Source organism: Salvelinus namaycush, chromosome 31, assembly GCF_016432855.1.
Source record: "Salvelinus namaycush isolate Seneca chromosome 31, SaNama_1.0, whole genome shotgun sequence".
Classification (NCBI taxonomy): domain Eukaryota; kingdom Metazoa; phylum Chordata; class Actinopteri; order Salmoniformes; family Salmonidae; genus Salvelinus; species Salvelinus namaycush.
The window spans coordinates 42,903,534-42,923,353 of NC_052337.1; the positions used below are offsets into that span (position 1 = coordinate 42,903,534).

Sequence of the window (19,820 nt, forward strand, 5' to 3'; positions counted from 1 at the left end):
CATAGTCTGTGTTACCGATGTTGAGGTGGTGTGAGAAGAGAGGCAGGAGGCCAGGGAAGTGATAGCTGCTTTTCTATCAAGTCACATCAAACAGGGATGCTCAGCTCTGTGGTCGCCATGGCGCCCACATGCCTGGTTTGACCATGTCCCTAATATTTCAGGCCTGTACAACCAAGGCCACAGCCCTGTAGACCTAATGACCCCCCCCCCCCACCCAAAAACGTTTTGATCCAAATTGTATGCCAGATTACTTTGATTTTCTCTTTTAATGTTTTATTTATTGAAGAGGTCTCTAGATTTTCCACCATGTGTTTGATACGATACAATTGAAAGTAGAACAGTTGTAAAAAAACAAAAAAACAAAAAACACAAATGTAATTTACAACAGAATCGGTCAATGTTTCGACCTCTTTTTTTTCCTAAAAGGAATTCAATTTAGACATCTGAATTTAATTTTGTGGAAACGATAAACAGATTTTGTTTTACAAGTTACAAAGAATGTTGGACGACCAGCTCCAAATCATCTAAGTCACGTGACTCGATCACAAGTTCAACAGGGTCATTCTCACAAGTTCAACAGGGTCATTCTCACAAGTTCAACAGGGTCATTCTCACACGCTCGACAGGGTCCTTCTCACGAGCTCGATAGGTGACTATTCATCATATTCAATAGACTTCTGGTGGAATATAGCTTGTGTACAATGATAATGTGGTATAACTGCTGATGCTTGATACCGTAGGATTGTTGTCATAGCTCCATGCCTGTCACCTTCGTGATATTCCACTGGGAGGTTAAAAGAGCTGGGACGATAAACCGACTATACTTACCGCAGCCATATTGCTTATATCGTTCATTATGATAAGTAGCCTATACTAGAGAAAGGTGAAGTTTAAAATTAAATAAGTTTGCCAATATGGGTTATTGTTAATGGGACAATTGATGGCTTCAACCATCAAACTAGACGTAGTAGTTTAAAGTAGAGAACGACCAATATGTTTTTTTAGTTTTCTTTTAGAGCCAATGGCGATATTTGGGGGTTAAGGAGGCCAAAGGCCGATATTTTAGGCGTATATTCAAAATCATTAAATTTGGATAATGCAATCATTTTTTTTGATCAAACAATTCATTTGACTTTGGTAAAAACAATCTAAATACATAACATAATGGTAATAATTGTATTTGAATGGTAAATCTCTTAATAAACTGGGTAAATCAAGATGTAGCCTAGGCCTATTCACAATACAGGGTGAATGCATATTCAATAGGAGAGTGTGCATGCATTGGGTTATTGAGCTTGTTTTGGCTGATCAGTGGAGTCTATGTTGCTACAGATGATCAACAAATCCATTTGGGACTTATTAGCCTACTAATCAACAACGTTTGCATAGAAGCGTCACTCCAGCATGTCACGCCTGTATGGAAGGACATCATGTAGGCACTGCTGTTAGTTTGAGAATATAAAATAACTATCTATTCAATGCAAATGGCTCCAATGTAACATCACGACTTGTTATCACGGATGCTTATCAAACTAGTATTTTTAGTCATTTTCGTGATCGGGATAATTAATTTAAAAAAATCTCTAAACCACTCGGTTGCAAGGACACAATTCGAAACAACTCAATTGGCTAGTTTATCTGTCAAGAAATGGCGGAGTTGTAACTTGATCCCACTGCTATGATTGGATACAGCAAGGCAAAGCCGCTCGAGTCGGCTTGGTCGTTCTCTAGTTTAAAGGATAGAAGAAGAAACGACAACGGTACACATTGTTATAAACGTCTTGTCCTATTTATTGTTATCGTATCAATTCAGGCATTTTCTCGCTATATGGATTTTTTTGGCCCACTTACTGTAAAGTCATTTTGTGACTGCTGATGTAAAAAAAGGTCTTTATACATCAGTTCGACTGGTAATTGATTGATTGCCTGAAGACTGCCTGTCAACCATAGCAATGGTCGACCATTTTGTGTCCTCACATTACACATATGGGCAGATGAAGGAATCAAAAAGAAACCTATCGTAAATCATCGAAGACGATAACGTCTCTTAAGGGGAAGATGAAGGCTCACTTACATATCTCCCACTGTGACGGTCTCTGATACTTAACAGCCGTTCAACGTAATTATGTCCTTCCTCCTCTAATTCTTCAATGTCCTATTTCTTCTTAATGTGATTTCTATGTTATGTGACTGCTGGTCAGCCCCTCATTAGGGGTTTGCCCTTTGGCGCTTGATGGGGTTTAGCTGCGCTGGAAGCACTTTACTCATACTGTAGTAGTTTAGTTTATTAGGATCCAGTGTGTGAGCGGAGTTGAGCGATAGGAATGCTCCGGTGTCCTTTTCAACCGCTCCACTAAAAACTGCTCTGCGCTCACAGAAAGAAAAAAACTGACACTCCCAAATTCGCTCCATTCATTAATATCACAATTTAACCAACACCCATCAATTTTTTTTGTGACTACCTGGACCTACCATTTGGTTTTGAAGTATTGATACGAAACCATATGATTTGAATGAAAAGTATTACATAAACATGAAAAGATGAATGTAAGAAGCTCTCATAATTTCAAATCGGCTACATATTAAACGGCATATAAACATCGTATTAAACAGCCTATAAACACTCTAAATAGGTCCGGAGCCAGTCAGGGAGCCTAAGAAGGAACGAAAGGAATTATTTAGGCTACATTATTTCAATTATTTCAAGGCTATACCCCACAAATAAATACATTGTGAAGCATTTGCGAGTTCGACACACAAGGCTGGTAGGGAGTCAGGGGCATTAAGTGCTCAGCATTTAAACAGCATTTAGTTGTGTTAAGTCATTATAGTTTATAAATTGTGCATATAGGCTGTGACTGACTTAGAATTAAATACACATTAAAAAACAAATGCCTTATTAGGCTCAGTCTACAGTGCCTTCGGGAAACACAAGTTTGGTCAGAAGTCTGTGGCTTCAGGCTCATGCGATGGTTGTGATGGTTCCTGGAGAGCAGGCCAGCAGCGGACGCTTGCAGAGCCACCGGGGATGCTAAACACCCTTTTGGCCACTCTTGCTAGGCTGGGCAGGGATGCAGAGTTGTATATTTGTTTCTATAGGTAGGCATAAATGATTTTAGGAAAAATAATCCAATCAAAACGGAAAGCTCCTTGGAAGTTGGAATATACCTGGCCTATTGGGCCAATATCAATGATGGTCTATTGTATAGATAATATAACATAAATTAAAGACACTGTTAAGAGATCAGATTTCTTGTTTCTTTTAGCATGTGCACGTAGTAAGTACACCATCATGCTTTCGGGATATGTGTATTTTCAGATTCCACAATGATTATTTAGTTGTGGACACGACATCACCGCACTCCCTCTCTTGCTCTTGGTCCTCATCTTTGAAAGTCACCTTGTTTTTGCAACTGTGTGTTTTATCAGTTTCTTTCTGAAAATATTTAGCGAACTCCATGACAGTAACTAAAGCAAGGGGCTATAGCAGCACACAAGTAGAGTACAAATGCATGCTGGGCCGGGGCACGCCCTGAGCTGGTGAAGTGAGCGCTCTACTGGAGTGAAAATGGAGCGGGCGAGAAGGCAGAGGCTCCATCCTTTGGGAATCTCGCTCCACGCTCCAGTCAAATTGGGCACAAATTGGGCACGTTCCGCTGCTCGCTCCAGCTCCGCTCACATGCTGTTACGATCCCCATTAGCTACTGCACATGCAGCAGCTACTCTTCATGGGGTCCACATGAATACATGACAAAGTACAGAACAGTAATAGACAAGAACAACATAACAAATAAGTTATATATAGGAAAGACGCTGAGAGACAACAAAAATACTATTTACACACGGTTCATATATACATATTCTTATAAATAGTACGGTTAAATCAGAGCTTTAGAAAGAGTAGAGGTACTGTGATACAATGTTTTTTTTTTTTATATCTGTTTTTTAAAGCTGGACTTTCTACCTGAGTAACAATGATGACATGGCTCTATACATAACTAGCGCCGCATTAAATCTGTTTTTGGTTTGGGTACTGTGAAGAAACCCACGGTGGCGTGTCTGATGGGGTTATGTATGTCTGTTTTGAAGTGTATGTTAATAGATTATACAAGTGGTTAGGCATTTTCAACGCACAAATGTCTCTTAAAAAGAATTATAGAGAAGTAGTCAATTTCTCCTCAACCGTCAGACTATCATGCACATTGTGGATAGTTCTGTGCGTGCAGTTAAGGGCAAGGTGAGCTGCTTGATTTTGAGCCAGCTGCAGCTTAGCTAGGTCTTTCTTTGCTGCACCTGACCATATTACAGGACAGTAATCAAGGTGGGACAAGATCAAAGCCTGAACATCTAGTACAGTTGATCTTCGTGTCAAGCGCAGAACATCTTATTATAACAAACGTACCTCTCCCGATCGTCACAACAACTTTGTCAACATGACTTGACCATGATCATTGACCATCCGATGTTATTCCGAGGAGTTCGGCTACTTCATCTTGTTCAATGGTCACACCCTTTACGGACAGCTCCAGTTGCGGTTTAGGTCGAAGATCATTTTTTGAACCAAATACAATGCCTTTGGTTTCAGATGTATTTAAGACCAGTTTATTGTAATTACCCATTCTATAATGACGAGATGCTCATGCCTCCGCCCTAACAATGGGAGTCGTCCCAAGGGTGGGAAGGCAGGCTACAAGCTTAGATCCACAGTAAGCCCATAGAAATGCATTGGGCTTATTTTGGACATATTTTGGCAAGAGTGAAACCTCTCGATTTGCCTCTTCCTCTCTGCTGTGTTTCCCTGTCATTGCTCGCTTTATGACTACAAGGCGCCTAGCCTATCAATAGATCGCTAGAAGATGCATATCGTCCATTCTAGCAGGAGACGGCTCGACGGACAAGCGAATTGTATGAAAAGTAGCCTAGTTAATATGAAGTGGAAAAGTGGTGCTAATCGAAAACACTTGTGATGGCTGTTCAACAGTCTGATGGCCTGATAAAATACGTTTTTTTTGGTTGTCTCTGTCTTAGCTCTGATGCACTTGTACTGTCTCCGTCTGTCGGACAGTATCTGAGCGAACAGTCTGTGGCTCGGGTGGCTGAGGTCTTTAATGGTCTTCATTTTGGCCTTCCTGTGACACCGGGTGCTGTAGATGTCCTGGAGGGCAGGCAGTGTGCCCCCGGTGATGCGTTGGGCAGCCCGACAAAATGCTCTCAATGGTGCATCTGTAGAAGTTTGTGAGGTTGGGTTAAATACGGGGAACACATTTCGGTTGAATGCATTGTTGTGCAACTGACTAGGTGTCCCCTTTTTCCTTTCAATGCTGTTGCGCCTTCTTCATCACAATGACTGTGGCGAGACCATTTTAGGTCCTCACTGATGTGCACGCAGAGGAACTTGAAGCTTTTGACCCTTTCCACTGCGGCCCCGTCGATGTGGATGGGGGCATGCTCTCTTTCCTGTCTCCTGTAGTCTACGATAAGCTCCTGGTTGACGTGAGGGAGGGGTTATTTTCCTGGCACCACTCTGCCAGGGCTCTATTCTCTCGCTGTGGGCTGTCTCGTCGTTGTTAATAATCAGGCCTTCTGTCGTATCATCAACAAACTTTCTGATTGAGTTGGAGCCGTGTTTCGCCACGCGGTCATGGGTGAAGAGGGAGTACAGGAGGGGGCTGAGCACACACCCCTAGGGTCCCCCGTCTTGAGGATCCGTGTGGCGGAGGTGTTGTTGCCTACCCTCACCACCTGGGGTCGGCTCGACGGGAAATCTAGGATCGAGTTGCACAGCGAGGTGTTAAGACCCAAGGCCCCGGGCTTAGTGACAAGCTTGGAAGGCACTGTGGTGTTAAAAGCTGAGCTGTAGTCGTTTAACAACATTCGCACATACAGTGCCTTCAGAAAGTATTTAGACCAATTGACTTTTTCCACATTTTGTTGTGTTACAGCCTGGATTTAAAATGGGTTAAACTAAGGTTTTGCGTCACTGGCCTACACACAATACCCCATAATGTCAAAGTGGATTGTTTTTAGAAATGTTTACAATTTAATAAAAATGAAAAGTCAATAACTATTCAACCTGTATCTTATGGCAAGCCTAAATAAGTTATTGAGTAAAAACACATGAGTTGCATGGACTGTGTGCAATAATGGTGTTTAACATGATTTTTGAATGACTACCTCATCTCTGTACCCCACACATACAATTATCTTTAAAGTCCCTCAGTCAAGCAGTGAATCTCAAACAAAGATTTACCACAAAGACCAGGGAGGCTCTCCAATGCCTTGCAAAGAATGGCACTTATTGGTATATGGGTAAAAAACTAAAAACAGATGTTGAATATCCCTTTGAGCATGGTGAAGTTGTTAATTACACTTTGGATGGTGTAGCAATACACCCAGTCACTACAAAGATACAGGCGTCCTTCCTAACTCAGTTGCCGGAGAGGAAGGAAACCTCTTATGGATTTCACCATGAGGCCAATGGTGACTTTAAAACAGAGTAGGGTTCCCCAACTGGTGGCTCGCGGGTAGATTTTGGCGGTTTGTGGTTTTATTTGGCCCACCAAGTTTTCTGAGCAAAAAAAGTCAAAAGTTTGGACACTACTTATTCAATTTTTTTTTTTTTTTTACTATTTTCTACATTATAGAATAATAGTGAAGACATCAAAACTATGAAATAACACATATGGAATCATGTAGGAACCCAATTTTATTTTTAACAAATCAAAATATATTTTATATTTTTGGTTCTTCAAAGTAGCCACCCTTTGCATTGATGACAGCTTTGCACACTCTTGAATGCTTTTCCAGCAGTCTTGAAGGAGTTCCCACATATGCTGAGCACTTGTTGGTTGCTTTTCCTTCACTCTGTGGTCCAACTCATCCCAAACCATCTCAATTAGGTTGAGGTCAGGTGATTTGTGGTGGCCAGGTCATCTGATGTAGCCCTCCATCACTTTCCTGCTTGTTTAAATAGCCCTTACACAGCCTGGAGGTGTGTTTGGGTCATTGTCCTGTTGAAAAACAAATGATAGTCCCACTAAGCGCAAACCAGATGGGATGGCGTATTGCTGCAGAATGATATGGTAGCCATGCTGGTTAAGTGTGCCTTGAATTCTAAATAAATCACTGACAGTGTCACCAGCAAAGCACCCCCACACCATCACACCACCTCCTCCATTCTTTACAGTGGGAACCACACGTGCAGAGATCATCCGTTCATCACTCTGCCTCTCACAAAGACAAGTGGTTGGAACTAAAAATCTAAAATCTGGACTCATCAGACCAATGGCCATATTTCCACTGGTCTAATGTCCATTGCTCGTGTTTCTTGGCCCAAGCAAGTCTCTTCTTATTATTGGTGTCCTTTAGTAGTGGTTTCTTTGCAGCATTTTGTTCATTTTAGTTCAGTTACCTTGGCTTGCTTGGGTACAGGAATAATGGTGGCCATCTTGAAGCAAGTGGGGACAAAAGACTGGATAGTGAGAGGTTGAAAATGTACTAATCCATGATACAAACAGCTGTGAATTCTCTCGGTAGATAATGGGGTCGGCATTTGATCGTGAGGTATTTTAGGTCAGGTGAACAGAACCTATTAAGGGTTTGTACATTCCTATAATCACACCAGGAGTTGTTGATCATAAAACGTAGTCCTCCGCCTTTGTTTTTCCCCGCAAAGCGCTTTTACATGTCCGCGCGATGTACGGAGAACCATGTAGGCTGTATAGCCTGATAAAGCACTTCTCCCAACAACCAACTCTCTAAGGCAGATTACGTTAGTCTCTCGTATCTCTCTGATAGGAAATCCGCACTCTGAGCTTGCAAAGTTTATTATCCAGAGACGGTACATTAGCGAGTCATTAATCTGACTAAAACTCCAGCTCGCCTTCCCCTCCAGCGCCGTCTGTCTTTTGATGATGATGATTGAACATTCAAGTTTTTAAATTCACCTTGACCAATGACTATGGCTCTTAAAACTTCTTGACGCACGGATCCCATTTTTGTAAACAACCGCTGAATTGCAGAGCGCCAAATAAAATAAAAATTGCTAAAAATATTTATATTCATGAAATCACAAGTGCAATATAGCAAAACACAGTTTAGCTTGTTGTTAATCCACCTGTCGTGTCAGATTTAGAAAATATGCTATACAGCGAAAGCAATCCAAGCGTTTGTGTGAGTTTATCGATCACTAGACAAAACATTAAGAACACCTAGCAGCAATGTATATTGGTCACGAAAGCCAGAAAAGCAATACAATTAATCGCTTACCTTTGATGATCTTCGGATGTTTGCACTCACGAGACTCCCAGTTACACAATAAATGTTCTTTTTGTTCGATAAAGATTATTTTTATATCCAAAAAACTCAACGCGCCAAACAAATGATGTTCAGTATTCCACAGCCTTAGGCAGGTCATCAAGGCTTGACGGAAATTCCAAAAAGTATCCGTAAAGTTCGTAGAAACATGTCAAAGTTTTTTTTATAATCAATCCTCAGGTTGTTTTTAATATCAATAATCGATAATATTTCAACCGGACTGTAAACTATTCAATACTGGAGAGAAAGAAAATGTCGAGCAACCAGTGTCGAGCGCATGAACTAATGTAAGGACCTCCGTCTATCCACTGACGCGTTTTGATAAATCTCGCTAATTTTTCAGAATAAAAGCTTGAAACTATGTCTAAAGACTGTTCACACCATGAGGAAGCCATTGGATAAGGAATCTGGTTGATATCCCTTTAAATGGACGAAAGGCAGGCAATGGGACAGTGATTTTTCAAAATAAAAGGCACTTCCGGGTTGGATTTCCGCAGGTTTTCGCCTGCAAAATCAATTCTGTTATGCTCACAGACAATATTTTGACAGTTTTTGAAACTTTAGAGTGTTTTCTATCCTACTCTGTCAGTTATATGCATATTCTAATATCTGGACCTGAGAAATAGGCAGCTGACATTGGGAACGTTATTTTTCCAAACATAAAAATTCTGCCCCCTAGCTTCAAGAGACCATTATACACGAACTCTAACAGATATTCTAATTCTACTTATTGTCTTAAGTGTCCAGTCCACACAGCAGCCAACAGTACTTTTCAGTACAAAAAAACTAATGCTAAGCATCACATACATTTGCAGTAAGATGTTTGTTGACCACACAGCTAGTTACTGTGTAAACTGTTAAGCTGTGGTGACTTAGTTTGCCCTGCAGTTTGTTTATTGGTTTGGCGCGGGGCACGCAGCGTTTTTCCTGGCCTCAGCCATGTCAACTGCCATTATGTAAAGTCAACATCCCGCGGCGCCCACGCCAGGGTCCCAGGTGGCAACAAGATGTTACCCACCCTCCCTGCACTCCTGTTCCCGTTCCTGTCTGTCCCCATCTCCCTTGCATGCACCCCCGTTCCCGTTCCCGTCCCTGTCCTCAAATAAACTCCATCACATGCCGTTGCAGGAGTTGTGTGTGTTGTCTCGGTTAACCCAGAACTAAAATATGGCGTAATTTACTCATTTGCAGTCTCTCCGTGAGAGATTAGTGTATGTGCGGCTATTTTTTGTTCAGTCGCCACCAACACTTTGTTAACAAGCCCATTTGATAATAGCCTTGTACGAAAAGCGTCTGTTGTCTTAAGACATCACGAGCCCAGGATTGTTGGTAAGAGTACATATGGCCACCGTATCCTCCTGTCCGTCGTAGTGAGATGATGATGATGGTGTGATATTGATCGGGGATAAGAGAAAGAGTAGACTTCCCTTTACCGGGGTTGGAGTTCTAGATAGATTTCTGTTCTGTCAGACAGTGGAGGTTTGTGGAGCACGCCACACACACACTTGCACACTCTTTCTCTCTCTCTCTCTCTCTCTCTCTCTCTCACACACACACACACACACACACACACACACACACACACACACACACACACACACACACACACACACACACGAGGGGGAGAGAGACGGACCGCTGAGACAATTGATGCTTTATTTAGCCTCGAAGTAGGACTGCTTGTGCCTGACGACTCCAGATGCGAGACGTCAGGCTAGACGTTTTCTCGCAGATTCAACCAGGTCACTACTCTACTCACTGAGGAGACATTGGAATCGTGAAAAACAATATTTTTTCTTTTTAAAAATTATAAACAAAACTTTATTTTATTTTATCATGGCCTTGGAACGTGTGGAGTTCCCCACTCCTAAATGTGTGGTGGTAACATATCAAGAACACTACTTTATTTTAGAATAAACTATTCTCAGCATAGAGATATTACTAATAATTTGAATTTGTTTGAAGTTAGTTAATGCGTAAGGAATCCACAAGGATTTGATTTTGGGGGGGTGTAAGTCTAATGGCTACTGAGTGACTATTAACCAAAACCCTGTGGTACTGTAGCTAAATGAGAACCCTTATCGTTGTGTTGCCTTTCTTTGCACTGATTGTACGTCTTTGTGGTGTCTGTAAGTGGCACATTACATCCATCTGTGTCCCTGTGTGTACAGCCTGTCCTCTCCTCTCCCTTTGTTTACTTGTCCTTGTATAGCTCTGGACAGGAGGTCCTGACCTGTGCTGTCATTGTACTGCTGCCTGGTCTGCCCCTTTCCAATCCTCTTGTCTTTGTCCCCCTCCTTGTGCATTGAAACCCATACGTTGACCCCATTTGATAAAGCCTACCCTGTGACCTCAGTGTACTGTACCAATCAGAGAGCCTTGCACGTCTGTAACTGTAAGTATGGACTAATCATGTCATAAGTGACCGGCATCGGCGCCATGGCCCACATACTTCACTGTTCCCTCTTTTTTTTGCTCTCTCCCTCTCTCACACACTCTCTTCACCCCCTCCCTCTCTCCTCACCCCCCCCCCCCCCTCTCTCCACCCCCTCCCTCTCTCCTCACCCCCCTCTCTCTCCACCCCCCTCTCTCTTCTCTCGCTCTCCTTCGCCTCCCTCCCTCGCCTCACAGCCCCCTCTCTCCTCTTTTTCTCTCTCTCTCCTCCGCCTTTCTCTGTCTCTGTCTTCCCTCCTCTCAATTCAATTCAAGGGGCTTTATTGGCATGGGAAACATATGTTAACATTGCCAAAGCAAGTGAAGTAGATAATATACAAAAGTGAAATAAACAATAGAAATGAACAGTAAATATTACACTCACAGAAGTTCCAAAATAATAAAGACATTACAAATGTCATATTATGTATATATACAGTGTTGTAACGATGTACAATAGGAAAAATAAATAAGCATAAATATGGGTTGTATTTACAATGGTGTTTGTTCTTCACTGATTGACATTTTCTTGTGGCAACAGCTCACAAATCTTGCTGCTGTGATGGCACATTGTGGTATTTCACCCAGTAGATATGGAAGTTTATCAAAATCGGGTTTGTTTTCGAATTCTTTATGGATCTGTGTAATCTGAGGGAAATATGTGTCTCTAATATGGTCATACATTGGGCAGGAGGTTAGGAAGTGCAGCTCAGTTTCCACCTCATTTTGTGGGCAGTGTGCACATCGCCTGTCTTCTCTTGAGAGCCAGGTCTGCCTACAGTGGCCTTTCTCAATAGCAAGGCTATGCTATGCTATTGGGTCTAATTGTCTCTCTGTCTCTGTCTTCTCTTTCTCTCTCATATAAGAGTGAAGGCAGAGCGCCAGGCAGTCACAGAGGTGAGCCGCAACAGACAGTGTTAGTTAGCAGCAGAACACAGAAAATAAAAGCATAGAGTCACTGTTGAAGGCACTTCCATATGCTAAATGTTGTAACTGTCAGATGTTGGATGAACTGTGAACTGGTCAGTCACATGAGGTCAACTGTCCACTGGTCATCTGAGATCCTAATATGGAGGCCATGCCAGGTCACTACTATGAATTTAACCTTTTGTAAGGTTTTTCATTACTTTCTTGAAGGGGGGTTGGTAAATGAAACCTGGCTTGCAACCTTATTCCATAGGTCAACTCAGAGATGTTTGAACGGGTCATTCATATGACCAAAAGGTCAACTGTTCAATAGTAGAAGCTATTCAATGATGGACGCTATGACAGGATGTTTTATAGGCTTTACCTCAGGGTTCCCCAACTTGCGGCCCGCAGCAATATTATTTGGCCCCCCCCAAATGAATTATGAATATATATATTTTTTTATAGGAATACAAAAATCTCGGACCCGCAATGCAAAAAATCCCAAATGCAATGTCCCAAGAAGGCAGTAACTCCACCTAAATAATGCAAAAGTTATATTTTAATTTAATTCATGAGGAGAGAGAATGCAGGAGACTAATAACTAATAAAGCAGGCATCGACCCATTTTGTGGGTGCCGAAATGTACCGCAGTTCAATCAATAGGTGGTGAACAGCGCCTGGTGCTGGCGCACAGCAACAGATGGAGAAAAACGACACAAGTCGAGCAATTCATTTCAACAATAATCTTAATTTTAATTTGACTTTACAAACAACACGAGGGCTTAATTGGAGTCTTTCTTCCGAGCCTAGGCCTTTATAAAATAACTTAGCCTACCTCAGCCAGTTGTTATGTGGCTTCACAGCATCTTTCACAAGAACAAAATGTGGCATAATAGCAGTGACATATTTTAATTAGGCCCACTTACAATGACAACTGGACAAAAATGTAGCATCCTACAAATGTTTGCACATTTATTCAAAATAAAAAACAGAATGCCAGCATCCCGGAGTCGCCTCTTCACTGTTGACGTTGAGACGTTGAGACTGAGACAAGGCAATCAAACATGCTAAGTGCCAGTATAGAGACAAAGTAGAGTCGCAATTCAACAGCTCAGACACAAGAGGTATGTGGCAGGGTCTACAGTCAATCACGGATTACAAAAAGAAAACCAGCCCCGTCGCGGACCAGGATGTCTTGCTCCCAGACAGACTAAATAACTTTTTTGCTCGCTTTGAGGACAATACAGTGCCACTGACACGGCCCGCTACCAAAACCTGCAGGCTCTCCTTCACCGCAGCCAATGTGAGTAAAACATTTAAACGTGTTAACCCTCGCAAGGCTGCAGGCCCAGACGGCATTCCCAGCCGCGTCCTCAGAGCATGCGCAGACCAGCTGGCTGGTGTGTTTAAGGACATATTCAATCAATCCTTATCCCAGTCTGCTGTTCCCACATGCTCCAAGAGGGCCACCATTGTTCCTGTTCCCAAGAAAGCTAAGGTAACGGAGCTAAACGACTACCGCCCCGTAGCACTCACTTCTGTCATCATGAAGTGCTTTGAGAGACTAGTCTAGGACCATATCACCTCCACCCTACCTGACACCCTAGACCCACTCCAATTTGCTTACCGACCCAATAGGTCCACAGACGACGCAATCGCAACCACACTGCACACTGCCCTAACCCATCTGGACAAGAGGAATACCTATGTGAGAATGCTGTTCATCGACTACAGTTCAGCATTTAACACCATAGTACCCTCCAAACTCGTCATCAAGCTCGAGACCCTGGGTCTCGACCCCGCCCTGTGCAACTGGGTCCTGGACTTCCTGACGGGCCGCCCCCAGGTGGTGAGGGTAGGTAACAACATCTCCACCCCGCTGATCCTCAACACTGGGGCCCCACAAGGGTGCGTTCTGAGCCCTCTCCTGTACTCCCTGTTCACCCACGACTGCGTGGCCATGTACGCCTCCAACTCAATCATCAAGTTTGCGGACGACACTACAGTGGTAGGCTTGATTACCAACAACGACGAGACGGCCTACAGGGAGGAGGTTAGGGCCCTCGGAGTGTGGTGTCAGGAAAATAACCTCACACTCAACGTCAACAAAACAAAGGAGATGATTGTGGACTTCAGGAAACAGCAGAGGGAGCACCTCCACATCGACGGGACAGTAGTGGAGAAGGTGGAAAGTTTTAAGTTCGGTGTACACATCACGGACAAACTGAATTGGTCCACCCACACAGACAGCGTTGTGAAGAAGGCGCAGCAGCGCCTCTTCAACCTCAGGAGGCTGAAGAAATTCGGCTTGTCACCAAAAGCACTCACACACTTCTACAGATGCACAATCGAGAGCATCCTGTCGGGCTGTATCACCGCCTGGTACGGCAACTGCTCCGCCCACAACCGTAAGGCTCTCCAGAGGGTAGTGAGGTCTACACAACGCATCACCGGGGGCAAACTACCTGCCCTCCAGGACACCTACACCACCCGATGTCACAGGAAGGCCATAAAGATCATCAAGGACAACAACCACCCGAGCCACTGCCTGTTCACCCCGCTATCATCCAGAAGGCGAGGTCAGTACAGGTGCATCAAAGCAGGGACCGAGAGACTGAAAAACAGCTTCTATCTCAAGGCCATCAGACTGTTAAACAGGCACCACTAACATTTAGTGGCCGCTGCCAACATACTGACTCAACTGCAGCCACTTTAATAATGGGAATTGATGGAAATTATGTAAAAATGTATCACTAGCCACTTTAAACAATGCCACTTAATATAATGTTTACATACCCTACATTACTCATCTCATATGTATATGTATATACTGTACTCTATCATCTACTGCATCTTGCCATCTTTATGTAATACATGTATCACTAGCCACTTTAAACTATGCCACTTTATGTTTATATACCCTACATTAGTCATCTCATATGTATATACTGTACTCTATACCATCTACTGCATCTTGCCTATGCCGTTCTGTACCATCTCTCATTCATATATCTTTATGTACATATTCTTTATCCCTTTACACTTGTGTGTATAAGGTAGTAGTTGTGGAATTGTTAGGTTAGATTACTTGTTGGTTATTACTGCGTTGTCGGAACTAGAAGCACAAGCATTTCGCTACACTCGCATTAACATCGGCTAACCATGTGTATGTGACGAATAAAATTTGATTTGATTTGGTGTTTTGCGGGTACTATTTAATGAACCTGCCAGTTGAGGACTTGTGAGGTGTCTGTTTCTAAAACTACACACTCTAATGTACTTGTCCTCTTGCTCAGTTGTGCACCGGGGCCTCCCAATCCTCTTTCTATTCTGGTTAGAGACAGTTTGCGCTGTTTTGTGAAGGGAGTAGTACACAGCGTTGTACGAGATCTTCAGTTTCTTGGTAATTTCTTGCATGGAATAGCCTTTATTTCTCAGAACAAGATTAGACTGACGAGTTTCAGGAGAAAGTTATTTGTTTCTGTCCATTTTTAGCCTGTAATCGAACCCACAAATGCTAATGCTCCAGTTACTCAACTAGTCTAAAGAAGGACAGTTTTATTGCTTCTTTAATCAGGACAAAAATTTTCAGCTATGCTAACATAATTGCAAAAGGGTTTTCTAATGATCAATTAGCCTTTTAAAATTATAAACTTGAATTAGCTAACACAACGTGCCATTGGATCACAGGAGTGATGGTTGCTGATAATGGGCCTCTGTACGCCTATGTAGGTATTCCATAAAAAATCAGCCGTTTCCAGCTACAATATTAATGTTGTAAATTACTAATGTCCACACTGTATTTCTGATCAATTTGGTGTTATTTTAATAGACAAAAAAATTGGCTTTCCTTTCAAAAACAAGGACATTTCTAAGTGACCCTAAACTTTGAACGGTAGTGTAAATGTAATATTTCTGTTTTTTTAAATACATTTGCAAACATTTCAAAAAGTCTGTTTTTGCTCTGTCATTATGGAGTATTGTGTGTAGATTGATGAATGGAAAAAAACGGATGAATCAATTTTAGAATAAGGCTGTAACGTAACAAATTGTGTGAAAGTCAAGGGGTCTGAATACTTTCCGAATGCACTGTAAATCGCATTGGATAAGCACTCACAATAATGATAGTATTTACTAAATGCGATCATATAGGCTACTAAGTTACCTACTCAATATAAAAAGTTGCATTTCCCCTCGTACATGATCATGTGGATGTCGGGTGAGATGGATGTGATTTTGATGTGCAGGCAGTCCTTGATTGAAAGCCGGCTTCTGTCGTGAGTCTTGATTGCGTTCACAGAGGAAAAGGAGGACTCACAGATGTGAGTCGATCCAAACATTGTTAGCATAATAAAATGCAAGTTTCTTTATTTGGGCTGAAAATCCTCTGAGTATGCCACCCGAAACGCACACAGTGACTTGGCACTCCTGAGCTCATCGCTGATTTGGCTTAGTGTTTGGAATTCTATCAGCTCAGTTTGAATTGCGGCCTCATCCAGCAACGGTGTCGTTTTCCTAGCAAGGGGGGAGAATTCTCCTCCTGGGTGGACTGTTGAGAGGATCACGTAAAAACGCAACGATATCCTTGGGCATGCTGAAGTCTTCAGATCTGGTGGAGAAGTTGTCCCTCAGCTGCTTGATGAAATCTTCCCTCACCTCTGTGACAATGCTGCGGCCTGGTCCCTCTGCCTGTCATTTCTTCAGTGTGCTGAAGTGCAATAGCCTTCCAGATGACAAGTCCAAATCAAACAAGTCACGTTTCCTAGTAAAGGCCTCAAGTTTTTCCACTATGCCCACGACTGTTTTCCCTCTTCCGTGTAACTGACGATTTAACCCATTTAAGTGACAGAATATGTCAGCCAAAAAAGCAACATTGGAAAATAATTCCTCAATTTCCGGAATACCAAGGTGATCAGCTGCTGCCGTCATTTAGCTTTTTGGGAGAAAATCCACAGCCTCGTCATGCAGCTCACAAAACCACTCCAGCGCTTTTCCTTTACTCAGCCAGCTCAAGTCGTTGGGAAGCAGGAGATAATCGTGGGTGGCCTCTGATAAAGCTTGCAAAAATGACGGTTTTGGGTGCTTGATGTCCCCCTGACAAAGTTGATTATGCGCATTAGTTTAACCATTACATATTTTAGCTCACCGTTTAGTCTGGCTCACAGCACACGCTGATGAATGAGACAATACAAGCCATTCATTTGGGGGGCGAATTCCTTCAACCTGCTGACCAGGCCCCTGTGTCTGCCCGCCATAGCAGGAACCCTGTCGTGACCACAACGTTTACTTTTTCGAATGAAAGGCCCTGCTGGGTAAACAATTCTTTCAGCTTCGTGAATATGATGTCCCCGGTGGTGTGTCCTTCAAGGGGGAATCAGTGCCAGCGGCTCTTCTTTAAATTAATTTCCATCAAAAGAATGGACATATACACACAACTGTGTGACATCGGTGTTGTCAGTTCTCTCATCAATAGCCAGAGAAAAATGCTCCATCTGATTGAGCCCCTCCAGAACAATCCTATGCACATCATCCGCCAGTGCATGGACGTGGCAGCCGGCTGTCGACGCTGACAGGGACACCTGTTTGACAGACTCAATTATGCTATCAATAGACTTGTCAGTAGCCAATTCCTCAAACTGTCACCATGCACTTTTTAAATACCCCACGTCTGTGAACGGCATGTTGTGTGTTTGGTTAGAACCCAAGACGCTTTTAGGGAGGCACTTGTGACTTTCTGTTGTCGGGTCGGGATTCTGCTGCCGTGTGTGTTTAAACAGCAGTTGAACGCTTCATTTTGTCTGCGACGAGCCTCTGTTGCGAATAATACACTGGCTTGGCATTGGAGAAAGATTGTGAGATATCTATGTCCATCCTTGAAACTTAGATATTTTTCTTTCTTCTTTTGATACTTTTTGAGAGCGATTTTTCTCTTGCTTCCAAGTTAATTGTTCTGAACTAATGTTGACGTACTGTAGATCTGTTTTTTCCCCCACCAATCAACTCACAAAGAAATAGACAAAAATAATAATTGAATAGAGACATTGGGGATTTTCTGATAGTATTCAGATGGAAATGATGTTATTGTCATTGAAATGATGATGTATGTACTAATTAGATGGGTTAATTATGTTGTTCAATTTGTAGTGTATGCCTATTAATTGTGCTAATATTATATGCTAATTATGTTCTGGCCCGACTGACTATTAGCTCAGAAAAAATGTGGCCTAGTTGACGAACTCTACTCTACCAGGTCACACCCATGAATTGAATTCTTCTGGAATTTTTGGTTTCTAGTAGCCTCTCTCGACAGTTGCTCTGTAACTGGCGAAGTTAACCTAATGTGAACTTTTGTGTGGGTTTATGTATGTCTTGAGTCTAAATATCACGTGTCAAAAAACATTCTGTCTCTCTGCTGCACTCCACCATTGTACTTAATTCAATGGCGTTGGCAACAGGAAATTCCACAGTATCTGACCCGCATTCTATTTCAAGTTTTAGCCTCGGTTACCAGGTGGTACTAAGAGCTCAAGTTTTTCATTGTGGGTACAAAATGTGTCTTTCCAGACAATCCTAAAGTAATACCTCGGCAGAACATATAACATAATATAAATAGTCTATTCCTGTGAGCACCGCTCATGACAGGAAGTTGCCCCCCATCCCTCCTGCTAATTGGGCAACTTTAGCAGTTTTTTATTGTCTGAGTGAGTGAAATGCTGTAAATTAATTAGAACCTGTCAGAAATGTCCAGATCAACTACTATCCCATGTTAGCTAGATAGGTAAGTTATACTAATATAAGTAATAATAAAATGTGTAGAATTACAGGAAATTGGCTTTAAAAACTGCAATACTTTCCCTCTGCCCCATGACAAAAATGTGTAGAATTACAGGAAATTGGCTTTAAAAACTGCAATACTTTCCCTCTGCCCCATGACAAAAATGTGTAGAATTACAGGAAATTGGCTTTAAAAACTGCAATACTTTCCCTCTGCCCCATGACAAAAATGTGTAGAATTACAGGAAATTGGCTTTAAAAACTGCAATACTTTCCCTCTGCCCCATGACAAAAATGGGTAGAATTGCAGGAAATTATCTTTAAAACAGCAAAAAATATATATCCTCCAACAAGAACAGACTCGGGCTAATTCTATGGTACTTTCAAATTTGTTCAACCCAAATGTCTTGCTCATGCCTTAAACTATTACTAGGACCTCCTCTCAGCCTCCTCTTCTTCCTCCACCTCCTCATCCTAATGTCTGGCGCTGTCCATATGCTTGTGTGATGATGTAATTTATTAGAGTCTCCGTGATTAAAGTGGGCCGAGAGGGATTCTACTAGCGGCGTTGTCCGTCTTTACACGTTCTGTGACTAGCTGCTGGTGGCTGAACACACACACAAGACCCCCCCCCCCCCCCCCCCCCCCCTACCCCACACCCACTCCACCCAGCCCGTATAGCCATACTGCATCCAGATGTGCCCCAGTCCTTCTGTCCATAAACAGAGACCATAGAGGTCAGACACGGGGCTGCTGCTGGTCTACTGATGCCCAGCCCCAAGCACGGCACCTTACCCCATGCTGTGAGGGAAAACAAACGCTCCCACAATGACCTGTGGTCTCTCCAGTCGGTCTGTGTGTTTGCCCCAGGCCCACCATAACACAGAATTACTATCCTGAAGCATCATTCTTTTTTTGAACATCAGCAAAACATGACAATAAGACAATTCCCCCCTTCCCCTACTCGTACGCAAAACAACACTACATGGGAGTACATGAAGCATCATTCTGACACCGCTAATGATCAGTCTTGTCTTGACGTGTCTTGAAAGATTCAGGAGGCTTGTTGCCCGTAGGGTGGTGTATGTTGTTGTTGTGTGTTCCATTTATTATCTTACAAAGATAGTTCATCATGTCAAAGTTGACTGTGTCACTGTTGATATTGGTTTGATTTGTTTTCAACATGCTCAGGAGGAACCTAGCTGGGCAGGTTGCTGCAAGTTTAAAATGAGCTGACTAGGTCAGTAGACTACACTAGCTGATTGTGCTATCTTTACCTAGCTAGCGCTAGCCAGGTGCCAGTGTCGCCTTGTGCTTCGAAAAGCTAATTGGATAGAGCTAAGAGCTAAACCTGTGTGCAGCTGTGGCATCGTCCTTCCCTCTTTCCT

General features: G+C 42.7%; 1 protein-coding gene across 3 annotated transcripts in view; it reads left to right on the top strand.

The window, feature by feature from the left end:
• Positions 1-19,820, top strand: part of LOC120026363 (rab GTPase-activating protein 1-like) — a 137,853-nt gene that overhangs the window by 45,566 nt on the left and 72,467 nt on the right. The window lies entirely within an intron of this gene.